Below are 17,061 nucleotides of genomic sequence, written 5' to 3'. Positions count from 1 at the left end.
TTTAAGGTAGTCTACATCAAAACTTATTGATAGTCATTAACTAAAATAAACTTTCCAAATGTGGATAAGATTATCTAGAGATTTTTAAATTGTGCAAACAAAATATTTGGCATTTAATGAAAAATCACTATGCATAAAAGAAACAGAATCAACAAAAAATAGAAAGAGATCTACATTGTTAGTCACATGTAACCTATAAAAATTCAAACTTAAAAACCCCTGTAGTTATTATTATATTTAGCAAAATACATGATTCCAGAAAACTAGAGTTCCAGAGAACTGGGCTCTATAAAAAATACAGTGATAATTCTAGAGTTGAACAATAAAATACCTATAATTAAGAGCTCAATAGATGAATTTAACACCAGAAATAATAGAGCTAAGATGAATAGTGAATTGGAAAATGGACCAATAGAAAACACCTATTGTGGAACAAAGAAAGTCAAACATGGAAAATACAGAAAGTAAAACAACAGACAGTTGATGGTTGAAAGAATTTTAGAGGGCAGCCCGGGTGGCTCAGTGGTTTAGTGCTGCCTTCAGCCCAGGGTGTGATCCTGGAGTCCCGGGATTGAGTCCCACGTCAGGCTCCCTGCATGGAGCCTGCTTCTGTCTCTGCCTGTGTCTCTGCCTCTCTCTTTCGCTCTCTGTCTCTCTGTCTCTCATGAATAAATTTTTTAAAAAAGAAAGAATTTTAGATTAAGTAAAATCAGAGGTCTATGGAGCGAATGAGGCATTCAGCCAGAATCAGGAAAAACTAAAAATTCCAATAATGTAAAGAAAACCTACCTGAGTTATGACTATCATAGTTTATATAAATAATACTGATACTGGATTGTGTATTTTTGTTTTTGTCTGCTGTCTGTCATTTTTTTTTTAAGATTTCATTTATTTATTCATGAGAGTCACAGAGAGAGAGGGAGAGACAGGCAGAGGGAGAAGCAGGCTCCCTGCGGAGAGCCCGACCCCAAGACCCCTCAGAACATGATCTGAGCCAAAGGCAGCTCAACCACCTAGCCACCCAGGTGCCCCTCTCTGGTGTCATGTTGAATTCTACTTTCTTTCCTTCCTAAAATTTTCCAAATTGGGAAAATACATTTACAGTTCAATGAATAATAGTCATAATAGTCAACCTAATGAAAACATTATCTCTGATTAGGGACAATAAAGCTTACTGTGGACTTCTCAAAAGAGACAAAGGGAGCCAAAAGAAAATGGGCTGACATCTTTGAAAGTCTGAAAATAACTACTAGTCTTCAAATTTAAACCTAGGAAACCATGTTTCAAAAATAAGAACAAAGTAAAGATCTTTTCAGATAGTGAAAAACAGAATATTCATCAACTTGGGTTTTTTTCTGGAATAGATTAATGAGAGCATAGAAAGCCCAGAAAAAGAATTATGACCATGTGGTTGTAGTTGATGACACAGATGAAACTACAAAGCAGTGAAGAAAAAAATTATAAATGATACTGGATGAGTTGAATACCTGAAAAAAAAAATCTTGAGTTGTAAAATTAAAAATGCTAGATGCAAAAAAAAAAAAATGCTATATGCTTTAAAGATTTAAAAACAAAACAGACATAAACCAAAACAGCACCCTCTAGAAGATAAACACAGGAGAACAATTTGTTGACCTTATGATAGGCCAAAGATTTCTTAAAGAAGGTATAAAGAATATTAACCATAAAAGAAATATATGATTAAAATGGCTACATAAAATAGTTCTGTTTATTTAAAGACATTAAAACTTTTGATGGCAAGTGAAATATGGTAGTGTGTAATATATTCAGATAGCAAATGATGTATATTTCCAATTATATTAATAACTATTATAATCAGTAAGAAAAAGACAAGTGAAACAATAAAAACATGGCTAACACTGATGGACAAGGGTGCCATACAAAAGGGAGTAGAATTCATCAAAAAAGCATTTGAAAAAAATGCCCAGTCTCATACTCAGCAGAAGAAGGAGATTTAAAGCTCCATCACTACAGACAAAGTAGAATGGCTGGAATGAAGAAAAGGCTAGAACAAAGACTGATATTACCTAGTTTTAGCATGCGTATAAAGCAAAAGGAGATCTCATATGTGGCTATATTTTCTTGGCCTTTGGAAAACTGGTTGGCAATATCTACTAAAGCTGAACATACACATGCCTTGTGACTCATGTCTAGTTAATAGAGTGTTCTTTACCTTGGGAGGTAGGTAGTGATCAGAGGAAGAATAAGAGTGGATTCTGAGTGTTAATGATCCGATTCCTGATGTCAGAGTGGCTACCCAGGTCCAGGCCTTTTGAGAAAATTCATGAGTCTGTACAATTATGGTATTGTACTTTTATGGCATTAAGTCATATTTCAAAAAGGTTTACTTACAAAGAACAAATGACAAACTAGAAAATATATTTCCAGCATGCATTGAGGAAAAAGGTGACTAACACCTGTATTAGAATTCCAGGGCTATCATTAAAAAGTACCACAGACAGGGTGGCTTAAACAACAAAATTTATTTTCTCACAATTCTGGAGAGGAAGTCCAAAACCAGGGTGTTTTCAGGGTTAGTTTCTTCTAAGGCTTCTCTCTTTGGCTTCTAGATGTTCATCTTCTCTCTGTATCTTCACATGCTTTTACCTCTGTTCATGTTTATGTCTTCCTTTCAATACCAGTTATGTTGGATTAAGGCCCACTCTAATGACTGCATTTTAACTTAATCACCTCTTTCAAAAAGACCCTATCTCCAGATATAATCACACGCTAATGGCCTGGAGATTAAGTTTTCAACATATAAGTTTGAAGTGGGGAAGACAGTATTCAGTCCAAACAGTATCATTAAAGAAAATTGAAATAAAACCATATGAAGCTACTAATTTGATATAAAGTAGGATATAAATGCTTTTCACAAAATTAAAAAAAAATTACAAATAGCTGAAAACTTGATAATTTTAAGTTACAGTTTTAAAAATATAGTTTAATGTGATTTATGTTATTCTCTTTTTAGTTAAAATGAGAGAGAAACAGGGAGGAGAAAAAAGGAGAAGAGAGAAGAGTGAGAAAATAATGAGAGTGAAATGAATATGGCCATTTTTATAGTTTTTTGAGCATGTAAAATGGTACATTTATTTTAGAGAGTAAATTTACAATATTAGGGTGTTTATCTTCATGCCTACGTAGTGTTTATATGTATGCATATACACATGTAGATTTAAAAATAGAAATGCAGGGATCCCTGGGTGACTCAGCGGTTCAGCGCCTGCCTTTGGCCCAGGGCGTGATCCTGGAGTCCCCGGATCGAGTCCCACATCGGGCTCCTGGCATGGAGCCTGCTTCTCCCTCTGCCTGTCTCTGCCTCTCTCTTTCTGTGTCTATCATGAATAAATAATAAATAAAATCTTTAACAAAAAAATAGAAATGCAAACACATAAGATATATATGTACACATATATATTTATAAATGTTTGTGTATATACATACATATACATATATAGTAAGGATAATGCACAGGGATATGTAAAAATCTTAAGATAATATACATGTTTATTGTTGTACAATTTATATTTTTAAATGGTATTTTGAGTGTTCTTTATTTCTATCTTTGTGTTTTTACCCCAGAGTTTTCAATAATTATTTGTTATTCTTATAATAAGAAACAAAAACTATCTTCCAAAACATTTACATTACTTTCCTCTTAGTTCTCTTGAGATTACTGAAATAAAACAAATGATTTTCAGTCATGACAAGGATTTAGTAAAGGAATTTACATGCTGATTAAAGTAGAAATATCATGGATTTCTTGAGGGGAAAACACTAAGTGAATCTATGAGAGCTTCAAAATTTCATTGAGGATATTGCTGGTTTTGATAGCTATGGGTCTATATTCTTAAAAGAAGTGCCACCCACGGCTGTGGAGCAAATGAGGAGCAGGCTGCCTGGGAAGTTGAGAAGGAAAGCCCCAAGGAATAAAACTCTCAGATGTTAGAGTTGGACCTTTGGGGCAGTAAAGGAATCATAAATCAACCTCACCAGTGGTCCATAGAAGATGTGAAAAATAATATATCTGTAATCACTTCTGGGTGGGAAGTAATGAATGGAATTAACAGAATAATTGTTCCTAAGGAAAAGGAAATAAGCAACAGCTAGGTAAATACATGTATCTGTATGATATATAGAAACATTATATACAGATACATACATTTTTATAGTTATTTTTACCTGAACAACACAGAAATAGGTAAAATATGTCTTTTACCACCAGGCCCCCCAATTAACTAATATACATAATTTAGTAAATAAATTTTCAATGATATTTCTAGTCTTTATATGGCAATAAAACAACAGAAAAAATATAATAACTAACATTCTAGCACTTCCTGTATGCCAAGCACTGTTGAAAATTTTTCTTGATATCTTCCTTTGTGATAAATATGACTGTTTTCTTAATCTTATAGATAAATGAATTAAACCACAGAGAAGTTTAATAAGTTTCCCTATATCACACAGCTACAAATTGGCTGAACAAAGATTTGAACCCAAATGTCTGGCACCAGGTGGTTCATTCTTAACCATTAGGACAGATGATGAGTTAATTTGCTTATTTAATTGTTGAACAGGACTGTGTTCTAGTAACAGTTTTAGAACTGTGGGAATAAAAAAAAAAAAAAAAAGAATTGTGGGAATATAGCAGTGAATTATCTGCCTTCATGGAATTCATGAATTAGTAGGAATTAAATTAGTAAATAAGGCAACTAAAAACCTTGTAGGCTTTATCTTGGGAAATATAAAGTAACAAATAGTAAAGGGGAGATGATTAGGGTTAGGTACACATAAAGATAGGATAACCATAATCAAATTCATTAAGAAAGTGAAATTTTAATGAAGACCTCTAAGAATTGAGGAAGTGAAGCAAGATGTTATGATGGGAAAGATTATTCCAGGTAGTGGAAATAACAAATGTGAATGCCCTGAGATGGGACTATTACTGGCATTAGTAATGTCAAAATGGTCAGTTGTGTTTTTGACAGAAGGAATGCTATGGCCTATAGTAGAAGACAATGAAAGGCTAAATAATAGGTCCCAAAGACCCATAATATGAATCTGGTCTTTGCTGTGTTGGAGTGGGAAATGATGGGAAACTTTTTGGAAACTTCTGGGAAAGATACGAAAATACTATGAATCCTATGAATTCCATTTCTAATAGGTAAACTGATAAATCAGTTTTAGTAGGTTTTCAGTTTTCCCATGGTATTTGGCATACTAAGATTTTCTCAAATAAATTGAGTGCATGTATTTTCCTAGAAAATCATTATGGGATGAGAGTGCCATGTATTTTTGTTTTGTAGAGCTTTTATTTCCAACTGATTTTTTTGGTTGTCAGAGTTCAGGGTAAAATAGGATATAGTTCTATATGTTCCATCTGCTGTCTTGATTGCATCTTATATTTAATAGCATATTCATTATCTTAAGTTGTAAATTTTTTTATTAAATTATGATATGACATTATTTTTCATAATTTTTCTTTTAAGAAAGGTTAAAGTTGAAAAAGAGCAAAAGAATTGCTAATATGTATCAGTTTATATGCTTTAAGCTTCTAGCAATATGACGTGTCAGTGGAAGTTATGTTAACAATAAGAACATTTAATTATTTCATTTAACATAAAGTCTAGAAACAGACCACACAGAGTAGCTAAATTCTGTAGGCCTCTGTCAATTATTCTGTCTCTCATGGCTATCTAGTGACAAAAAAACAAAACACAAAACAAAACAGCAGCAGCAGCAGCTACAAAAGCCTCCTTACTGTGTATCATGTCTTCAAGTTTTAGCATACAAGTCAGAATACAAGGACCCTATCTTTTTATCAAGGAGAAATACTTTATATAGGAGACTCTCAAAAGGCTTCTCATATGTCTCATTGTCAACAATTCATCCCAAGCCCACTTGTAATGCAAGTTGCATAAGTGAATAAATTAATACCATTGGGCTAGACCAAAGTTCTCTATTGAGTCAGGTAAATCTTTTTCCTGGTCTTTCTAAAGAAACACATAACCTTTACCAAAGTGTTTGCACACTAAGAACGTGGACATATGTAGACTTTGTGGCGGTGATTGGGCTCTTACTCTGAATTTACACTAATCTTATATGCAACACCTGTTCGCCTTTCAGAATGGGAGCTTATAAAGTTGAATTGATCAATTGAAATTTGACTATATTTACTCACAATATAGTCATGTGACTTTTGTACCCCCTATTGTTTCCTCAGTTTCTGACTGCTTAGGTAGAATGGACATACTCCACTCAACCTCCCCCCCAAAAAAACCACTTCACTCTCACTACCTGGAATAACAACCATTAATATAGGAAATGTTAAACAAAACTTTTATATTGGCCCTCCTATTAAAATAGCATTATATACATGCTTATATGGCAATTCATTTTTACATGACTAGGGTGAAGCTTTCAGGCTGCCTCACCATTAACTATTTTTGAGAAGAAAGGGAGAATTTCTTTTTGTATTTAGTAACTGTATCACCCATTATAGTAGTTTTTTTTTTTGATGGTGCAATTATTTCCTTTTTAAAATAATGGGAATATAGTACTGAGAGAAATTGAAAATATATCAAAATATTTCTAATGCAATTAACTCAGTACTGAGAAGGATATTTATAGGACTATATGTTTACAATAGGTCTCAAGTCAATAATCTAAGTTCCTACTTAAGAAAGCAGAAAAAGAAGAGCAAAATAAACCCAAAGTAGGCAGAATGAAGAATATAATAGAGTAACAACTCAGTAAAATTGAAAACAAGAAAACAGTAGAGAAAATGAATAAAACCAAAAGATACTTCTTTGAAATAATAAATAAAATTAATAATGAACCTCTAGCCAGTCTTCTCCATAGATCTCTCTGTCTTTATCTCTCTCTCTTTCTCTCTCTCTCTCCCTCTCTCTCTCTCACACACCTAATATCAGAAACGAAAGAGATTACTGCTATTAATCCTACAGACATTAAAATTAAAATAAAATGAGAAACTCTATGCCCAGAAATTTCATAATTTAAATTAAATAGGCCAATTCCTTAAAGATACGAAATGGTCTACCAAAATTCATGCAATGAGAAATGGATAATATTAATTCGTCTAAATATATTAATAAACAATCATTAATAATCTTCCAAAAAAGAAAATACTAAGCCCCGGATGGTCTCAGTAGTGAGTTTTACTAACATTTGAGGAGGAAATTATCAATTCTCCATATTACTTTTCAGAAGAAATTGTAAATCATTTGATGAGGCTAGGATTACCCTAAAACTAAAATGAGATTAATTATGAGAACAGAAAATTAAAAACCAATTATTTCTCATGAACACAGAGGAAAAATTGTCAACAATATAATTAGCAAATCAAATCCTACAATACATAAAAAGAATTATATAATATAACCAAGTGGGATTTATTAATAGTCTAAAAAATTATTTGGTAAAATTAGTAGATGTAGAAAAAAAGTATTTGACCAAATTCAATACCCATTCATGACTAAAAACTCTGGGTACTAGGAATTGAAGGGGACTTTCTCGACTTGGAAAACAGCACATGTAAAAACCTTCAGCAACAGCATGCTTAATTCTGAAAAATTGAATGCTTTCCCTTTAAGATTGGGAACAAGACAATACTTGCATTCACCATACTTATTCAAAATGGTTCCAGAAATTCTAACCAGCACAATAAGCAAGGCAAGAAAAAGCATAAAAGATATACAAATTGCAAAGGTGAAATAAAACTATTCTCGTTTGCAAAGGATGTGATAGTCTACATAGAAAACCCCGAGTAATATACAGAGGAACTCCTACAACCAAGTAAATTCAGCAGGCTCCCAGGATACAAGATTAACACAAAATCAATCTCATTTCTGTACACTAACGATGAATATATGGATACCAAAATTAAGAAGAAAATACCATTTACGATTGATCCCATGAAAATGAAATGCTTGGATATAAATCTAATAAAACATTTAGGATCTATATGTTGAAGATTACAAAATCCTTATGAAAGAAATCAAAGAGGACCTAAATAAATGGAAGGAAATATGTTCATGGATTAGAAGACTCAACATTAGCAAACTATCCATTCTTTCCAAATGGATCTATAGGCTTAATGCAATTTTTATTAAAATCTCAGCACATGTGTTCTTTGTTAAAGTATATTCTATAGTTAGAGTAATTAAGGTATTTTGGTATCAGAAGAGGCACATATAGATCATTGGGTTAGATCAACAGAAAAAAATGGAAAACCCAGAAGTAGTTCTGCACAAATATGCTCTACTGATTTTTTACTAAGATGAAATAGCAGTCCATTCAATGGAGGAAAAATAGCACTTTCAACCAAAGGTATTGGAATAATTAGACATCCATAGAATGTATTCCATTCCCTAAAAAAGAACCTCAGACTAAACCGCACACTTTATAACAAAATTAACTCAAAATTGATCATGGACTTAAAGGTAAGCATGAAAATATAGAACATTTACAAAAAGCGAAAAAAGAAAATTTAAGCCTAGACAATGAGTTCTTAGACCCAACCTCAAATACATGATTTTTACAAATGAAAAATTGATAAATTTCCCTTTTTGAAATTCACAACTTTCACTCTATGAAAAACTCTCTTAAAGGGATTAATAGACAAACTACAGTCTTGGAGAAAATGTTTGCAAACCACATTTCTGACAAAGGACTAGTATCTAGAATATATGAAGAATTCCTAAAACTCAATAGAAAAATGTGAAAAAATCCAATTAAAAATGAGCAAAATACATGAATAAATATTTAACTGTGAAGTATACAGATAGTAAATATATAGATGAAAGGATGTTAAACATCATATACCATTAGGGAAAAACAAATTAAAAACATAGATATCACTACCTGTCAGAATGGCTAAAAATAAAGAATAATAATACTGAATTCTGATGAAGTTTCAGAGAAATTGGATCACTTATATATACTACTGGTGAGAATGGTAAAATAGCATATCTACTCTGGAAGATTATAATAGTTTCTTAAACAATTAAACATATAATGGGACCCCTCGGTGTTTCAGTTGGTTAAGCATCTGCCTTCAGCTCAGGTCATGGTTCTGGGTTCCTGGGATCCAATGGAAGCCTACTTCTCCTCCCTCTGCTCATTCTCCTGCTTGTGTTTTCTCTCTCTCTCATGAATAAATAAAGTCTTTAAACAAACAAACATATAATGACCATGTGGCCTAGTGAATTTAATACTGGGCATTTATCCCAGACACCTAAGAACTTACATTTATACAAAACCTATAAACACATGCTCATAGTAGCTCTATTTATAATATCCCCAAAATGAAAGCAACCCAAATGTCCTTCATTAGGTGAATGGTTAAATGATCTGCTATAAATCCATACTATAGAATTCTACTTGGAAAAAAAAGTATTGGTAACACAAAACTTGTTTGAATTTCAAGAGAACTAAGCTGAGTAAAATAGGCCAATCTCAAAATACTGTATATAATTATGTGATTAAATTTATATAACATTCTTGAAATTATAGGATTATAGAGCTGTAGAACAAAATTAGTAATTGGTAGGGGTTAGGGAGAAGAAGGAGAGAGGTGGATGTGGCTCTAAAAGGGTAGCACAAGGTATCTTTGTGATGAAGCTGTTCTTATATTGAATGTGGTGGCAGTCATATGATTCTATATGTAAAATAAAATGGCACATAACTGAATACAAAAACACACATATGTACACATAAATTAAAATTGGTGAATGCAAACATGGATGGTAGATTGTATCAGTGCAGTTTCCTGGTTGCATTATCTTATTCTAGCTAAGCAGGATGTATCTTTTCTGTATTACTTCTTAGAACTGAATATGAATCTATAATTATCTCAAATTAAATAGCCTTAAAAGTACCTAACAAACATTAAAAGAATCGTTTTTATAATTTAAAAGTTGTAATTTTTTAAAAACAAAATGAAGACTATCAAATAATGTAGATTATAGCATAGATAATTATATATTATTCAAATTTACACTAAACTTCAATTTTAAATAACTTAATTACTAAACTATTATGTAAGCTGTGTTTTATAAAGTCAATGAAGCAAAAGAACTGAAGACAATTTTTATAGGTCTGATACTTTTAAATATCTACCATAAAATGATCAAAATGTGACATTTTTGTTCCTAAGAGGGCCATCTAGTTGTACCTCAAGTGAATTGTAAACATGTGAAACTCGTCCTAATTGAATTGGTTTATTAGGGTATTTGTGAAAGTTTAATTCATGCAAGTGACATTTAGTAAAATATATGTTTTCCCATTTGCTAGCTTGTTTATCCTTACTCAACAACATATCACAACAAATTTACCGCAAAGAGTAAGTTGGAACAATTGCTTGTTTTTGAAAGATATTTTATTTGCTATTTTTATATTCATAAATGTCTTGATGCTGGCTCTAGCAATTTTTCATTAGAAAATATATCTCTTACATAACCGATTAAACACAACAGTCTAGTTTCTTTAATGTAATTGCTAGCTATATGTAGTTCTGTTTATTTTGCAAGCATCTTGCATATAACCACATTCAGTTATCTTACCAATTGTAATAAAAATGCACTTGGGATGTATATGCTAAATACTGCCTCTTTTATCTTTTGGTTCGGAATCAGAAGAGTAAGGACCAAAAGTCATTGAAATTTATTTCAAACCATTCAAAATAGAAAATAATTTTTAGAATACTAATATAAATGTATTTGTTGGTAAAATCATGACAAAAGTAGTATCTTTGGGATAAAACATTATAGATAATTAGAGTTCCAAATAGTCAATTAATTTTCATCCTATTTCTAAACACCTCACATCGAATCTCTGCAGCAAAGTATGTTCATGTACATCATCCATCTCATGCTTCAGTGGTCCCTTGAGTCCTAGGAGAGTGAAATAAGAAGCATGGATACAGAGACTATTCAGCATGTAGCGTCACTGTGTGTGTATATATATATCGGAGGTATCTTAATTCAGAATATCAGTAACATCCCAAGTAGTCTTCTGGTATTTTCAGTATTTCCACCTCTCCTTCCCAACAATAGCTTTTAAACACCAACATCTATTTGACAGTATGGGTTCTTTTATCTGATTTAATATATCATCCAACAGATCTATTAAAAAGCCAAAGCCACGGTGGAGGACAGATACCTAAGGGAGACTGAAATGAAAGGCAGAGAGATATGACAAATCATTACTTTGTGAAAATTTGATAATGAAAATTTGAAAACTTAGAAAATTGTTTTTATTGGTAAAGTTTTCACTTGCCTTTCACTTAACGCTATTCTCTGCCATTTTCCTTTCATAGCCTTCTTTTCTTCTACATCTGCTCTCCCCAACCTTCTGAGGATGCTTCTACCTTGTATACTGTTTTCCTTAACTTTGGTTCGGTAAGTCCTTCTCTAGATAAGCATGCATACTGTATAGCTGTATTTCAAAATACATTCAACAAAACCAATTCTATTTCATAAAAGCTATAGGATGAGTAGTACTTGTTTCTTTCCATTTATTTTCGGTAATTTTGTGTTTACAGAAATCTGCATTATAATAGTGATAGAATAAAATATAATAATCTATGTGTTTTAGATAGGAAGCACTCCTAAATTCATCTGTCTTTTTGTTGGTATATCCCACCTCTGGGAAAGTCCAGATGATTAGGGAAAAAATTTCAAATAACTTTTTATATCTTAAGAATATAAGTCCCTTCATGTAGTAGTTGTTTTAACTTTACCAATAAACAGAACTGAGTGCCCCTTTAATGCCAAATACTCTAAGAGGTGTTGCAGGAACCCATTAAAGGAAATACTGGGACTTTAAATAACTTCTGGAAATGAAAACACAGAACTATTTTACTCTAAACAAAATGAAACATAATTAATTGAGGGAAATTAATATTAACAAAATGGTAATTGACAAAGGATCCTGGAGAGTACTAGTGTAGTGGTTAAACTTAAAACATATTGAAAAGATAAAATAATATGAATGTATTATTTCTTTACTACAATATAGGATATTAATATTGGAGGTACCTAATAAAGTATGAATTCTAAAGATTTAAGCCAATTTGTATAAAATAGACTGTCTTCTAAACTTCTGTAATTGTGTCTAATATGTCAAGGGTATAATACCTTTGATATATCCATGTGGAATGACTTGTGAGGACCATGTGTATCAACCCATAGTCTTTCCCCCTAAATTTTCCTTCTTATTTTGTTGGGAAGGTCAGGACCTCAGGTCACCATTGAATCTCTAGTGGCTCTCACTGAGTTCTGATGTCAAGCTGTGAAGGCAGTTTTTCTAGCTGTAGCATTTTCCTATTGGCAGGGTCCCCAGGAAGCTATGCTGGAAGAATTTAAATTGCCCTTGGGCTTCTCATACAATGTATCTATCTTCCAGAAGCCCCGATTGAATGGCTTTTCTTTTTTCTTTCACTCACTTTCTTTTTATTCTTTATTATTCCCCCTAAATTTTATTCTATTTATGTAGAAGAAAATGCAAATCATATTCAATGGCAAAGACCTTTTTTATTGCCATCCTTGAACTTTTAATTTGGCTTTCTAATGAAGGTGAGCTCTCCTTCCTCAAATCACCCATTCTTCCTTTGAAATGTAGTTAAAAATAAGGAAAATTACAATATTCTCATGGAATTCATTTAATTTTTCCTAGTTTTTCAAAATATTTTAGTGTATAACTTAGAGAAAATAATTTGTGCCAGTGCTACTGTTGATTCACTTCTGGAATGTTTTTGGGACCTAAGTGAATTTCCACATCACTGTGTTTACTTCACAGAGGTTAAATACACTTGAAATTGTGATAATCTTTTCATAAGGGATGTTATCTGTGGTTAGGAAAAATATATTAGTTATCCAAATTGTAATAATTATACATAAATGCTAAAAAAATTATTTTGTATGAAGTGGAATACTTTACTAAAGTGGGAACATGTGAAATTTAATATTAAGTTTAATCAATAACCTTTAAAAGAGTGTAAATATTATTGGATTAGTTTCCATACATTTAGTTTTTAAATTATAAAACTGTATTTCACAAGTTTATATATGAAAATGGAAGTACTTTGAAGAAACTTTGATGGTCAATATATTTTTGTTTTAGTTGCTTTACTGTATTTAACATTTCATATTGTTTTGAGCTTGAGATACCTTTTTTTCTCATACTAGCAGCCCCAGACTATTCTTTAGCAAGTTTTGTGTACTAGAGGAATTCATCATTAGAGAGAGATAGCTTCTGATCATTCATCTTCTCTTAAACTGTAACTTTTTACAAGCCTTAGATATAGTGTTATTTTTTTCATTTAGAAGATTTTAAGTTTTCTCTTGTATATCTAAACAATCACAAACTTAAAAAAACAAGAGGTAGAGTATAGAAAAATTATTCCCAAATTATTTGATAGTAAATCACTAACCTTATGCTCACCATTCCTGAATACTTCAGGGTATATTTTCTACAAATAAAAGGACATTCTCCTACATCACCACAGTGGGACCAATATAATAAGGAAATTTACATCGATAACACTGCTATCACCCGATCTTTACAACCTGTTCCATTTTATCAATTGCCTCACTAATGTTTGTTAGTAGGAAAACTGTACACTTAAGAATCACATCCTGAATTTAAATGCCATATTTCTTTAATCTTTATTTTGTAACAGTTTCTCAGGCTTTCCTTGACTTTCAGTAGCTTAATACTTTTGAAAATCGCAGCCTAATTATTTTAAAGAATGTCTCTAAATTTGAATTTGCTTGATATTCCCTTACGATTATATGCAGGCGAGAATGTCACATATATGTGCTATGTAGTTTTCATTGTATCCTATCAAGTGGCACAAGATTTCCATTTGTACCATGATTGATGATGTTCACTTTGATCATTTGATTAATGTAGGGTCTGCTAGACTTCTACAATGAAAACTTATTTTTGCTCCTTTGTAAATGTAGAGAGAGGCACTTTGAAAATACATTACTCATCAAACTTTCATCTTTATTTTATTTATTTACTGTGATAGCTATATTATGGGTGACAAAAACAAATCCCAGTTTGCCCAGGATTGGGAATTTCTTAGCACTCAGGTCCTTCATTACTAAAAGTGGAACAGTTTTAGGCATATGTACATGTCTTTATGTTGAAAAATATTTCTATTTATTTTGAATAAACACATAGAGGTAAAAGCCTGGAAATTATGGCAAACATATGCTTAATATATTATGAGACTTCCAAATATTTTTCCAAAGTGGTTGTACCATTTTAAGTTCCTACCAGCAATGCGTTACATTTCAGCAGCATCACACCTACTACAAAACTTTGACAAATATACTTATCATTTTAGCCATTCTTATAAATGTGTAATGGTGTGGAGTCCCTTATGATTTTGGTTTATATCCCCCTGATGAAAGTGATGTTAAACACATTTTCATGTGTTTATTGGCCAACTTACCTGTCAAAATATTTATACTTTTTAAGAAAGTTTGTTTACCTTCATATAATTCATAAGATTTCTTGATATATCTGGCTACAGATATGTCACATATATGTACTGAAACTGCTCCCATTTGGTGGCTTGCATTTTTGTTTCCATAATAGCATCTTTTGAAGATAAAATATTCCTATTTTAAGAGACTCCAATTTCTCAGTTTTTCAATTATGACTTGCATTTCTGTCTCTTTCCTAAGAAATCTTTGTCTACCCAATGTCACAAAGATGTTCTTTTATGTTTTCTTCAGGAAGTTTTTTAGGATTTTAGCTTTCAAATTTAGGGTCTGATCCATTTTAAGTTAATTTTTCTATATGTTCGTTTTCTCCTAGATGTATAACCAAATGGTTCTAGCAAAATTTTTTGAAAAGCTTTTTCTTTTGCCATTGAATTGCCTTGACAACTTTGTTGAAAATTAATTGAAAATATATTGTTGGGCCTAGTCTATTTCTGAATTCTCTTCTGTTCCATTAATCTGTATGTCTATTCTTTCACCAATATCATACTGTTTGCTAATTGTACTTTAATATTATGCCTTGAAATTGGGTAGTGTAATCAGACCACTGGGTACTTCTTTTTCACAACCACTTTGGCTCTACTGGGTATTTATATATCTATAAAATTTTAGAATTATCATTAATTTCTCCAAAAATATCTGTAGTAATTTTGACAGTTATTACCTTTAATCGATACAATTGATTTTCCCCAAATATAACAAGATATGTTCAATTTTAATGTTCTTTGAGTTGGCAGTGTTCTGTAGATTTCACTGTAGAGATATTGCATGGCTTTAGTGAATTATTCCTGAGTATTTTATTTCATTTTTCTATTGTAAATGAAACTTTTAAATTTTATTTTTCAGTTGTTTTCTGCTAGTTTAAAAAGCATACATTCCTTTTCTTACAAATGGAATATAGATATTCTAACTTTAAATATCCTTTTCTATTAATTATATCAGCTGTATCATACTAAGGTCAATTCTTGTTATTTTCTTTTTATAATAATGAGTCCTATTGTCTGTTTCTTTGCCTACTTGATGGTTTTTAGCAGGATACCAGACAATGTAGATTTTCCTTATGGGTGCTAGATATATCTACATGCTATAAACATTCTTGAGTTTGTCCTGGGATGCTGTTAACTTCCTCAAAAGCAACTTAAAGCTTTTAGGTCTTGCTTGTAAGCTTCTCAGTGGGACCAGTGGATTATTTTATCTAAGATTTATTTGCCCTCCCATCTGAGACAAAACCCATCTGAGTATGCCAGTATCCGATGGAATGCAAGGTTTTCTAATCTGGCTGTTATGAACAGACATTATTCTTGGTAGTTTGTGAGCTGGGGTTGTTTCCCCCTTTAATCCTTTCAAGTAACTCTTAATTTATTATTTTTATTATTTTTCAAGAATATCACTGAATACAGAATTCTGCATTGACACACTTATTATCTTTTTATTTCAGGACTGCAAACATATTATTTCACTATCTTTCAACCTATGTGACATTTGATAAGAAGTAAGTTATCATCCCTATTATGTTTCATGTTTATGTAATTTATAATTTTTATATGAAATTTTTTATTATTCCCCCTTTCCTAAAATCTTTCTGCTTTTGTTCATTTTCCTTAGCTCTCACTTAAGATTCTCTCCAAGATTTTATAACTATTTTTTGCTGCAAAACCAGCTTATGAAGAATGTGCATCCCATTGGAGATACATCCTTAGGCAAGGAGATAACAGAAGGCCGGGAGATGACATATTTAAAGTATTGTTTTAAAACATAAAATAAAATAATAAAAATAAGTAAATAAAGAGAACTATCAACCAAGAAATCTATTCCATTAAAACTACTATTCAAAAATAAAAGAATGATAAAGATATTAACTGACAAATAAAAACTAAGAGAATCCAGTGTTAGCAGATCTGCCCCCCTAGAAATACTAATGGGAGTTTTTCAGGCTGAACTGAATGGACAATAGATGATGACTCACATCTGCATGGAGAAATAAAGAGAGTGGTAAAGATGATGGCACAAGTAAGTATTAATGATAGAATATATATAGTATTCTTTGAAACTCTTAGCTTCTCTATTCTCATTGAAAAGATAACTGTATAAAGCAGTAACTATAAGTCTATATTGATGGGCTATGATGTATAAAGATGTAATTAGTGTGACAAATAGTTTTACAAAGGAGGGTGGAAGGAAAGGAACTGTATTGGAAGAAGATTCTGTGTACTAATAAAAGTAAGTTGGTATTAATTAAATGATGTTGTTTTAAATGTTGGAAGCTAATTGGGATCCCAAGGGCAATTACTAAGAAAGAAAGTCTAAAAAATGTAGAGAAGAAATAACACAGGAATTGGAATGATATACTAGACAATGTCTGCTTAAAATAAGCATCTACATAAAGCCAGAGATTGGTAGAATTGGTTTTTAAAAATCTTATTCACTGTATCTTATGTATAAGAAATAGCTTTAGATTCATAGAGGGCTGGAGTGGTTATCCTAACATCAGATGAAA

At 31.6% G+C, this 17,061-nt stretch overlaps 1 long non-coding RNA gene across 3 annotated transcripts in view; it reads left to right on the top strand.

Annotated features, from left to right (window-relative positions):
• The window catches only part of LOC111098663, a 164,215-nt gene extending 147,650 nt beyond the window's left edge, over positions 1–16,565 (top strand). For 2 of the 3 annotated variants that reach the window (XR_005369159.1, XR_005369158.1), the window contains 3 exons: positions 11,366–11,447; positions 16,003–16,056; positions 16,170–16,565. This is a non-coding gene — a long non-coding RNA (uncharacterized LOC111098663). Of the gene's footprint in view, positions 1–10,341; positions 10,391–11,365; positions 11,448–16,002; positions 16,057–16,169 lie in introns of all 3 variants that reach the window. The other variant, XR_005369160.1, reaches the window with a different exon arrangement.
• Positions 16,566–17,061: the final 496 nt, after the last annotated feature.

This window comes from Canis lupus, chromosome 14 (genome assembly GCF_011100685.1).
Source record: "Canis lupus familiaris isolate Mischka breed German Shepherd chromosome 14, alternate assembly UU_Cfam_GSD_1.0, whole genome shotgun sequence".
NCBI classification, from domain to species: Eukaryota; Metazoa; Chordata; class Mammalia; order Carnivora; family Canidae; genus Canis; species Canis lupus.
The sequence above is the reverse complement of the archived record's forward strand: the minus strand, read 5'-3'. Positions and strand labels throughout refer to the sequence as shown.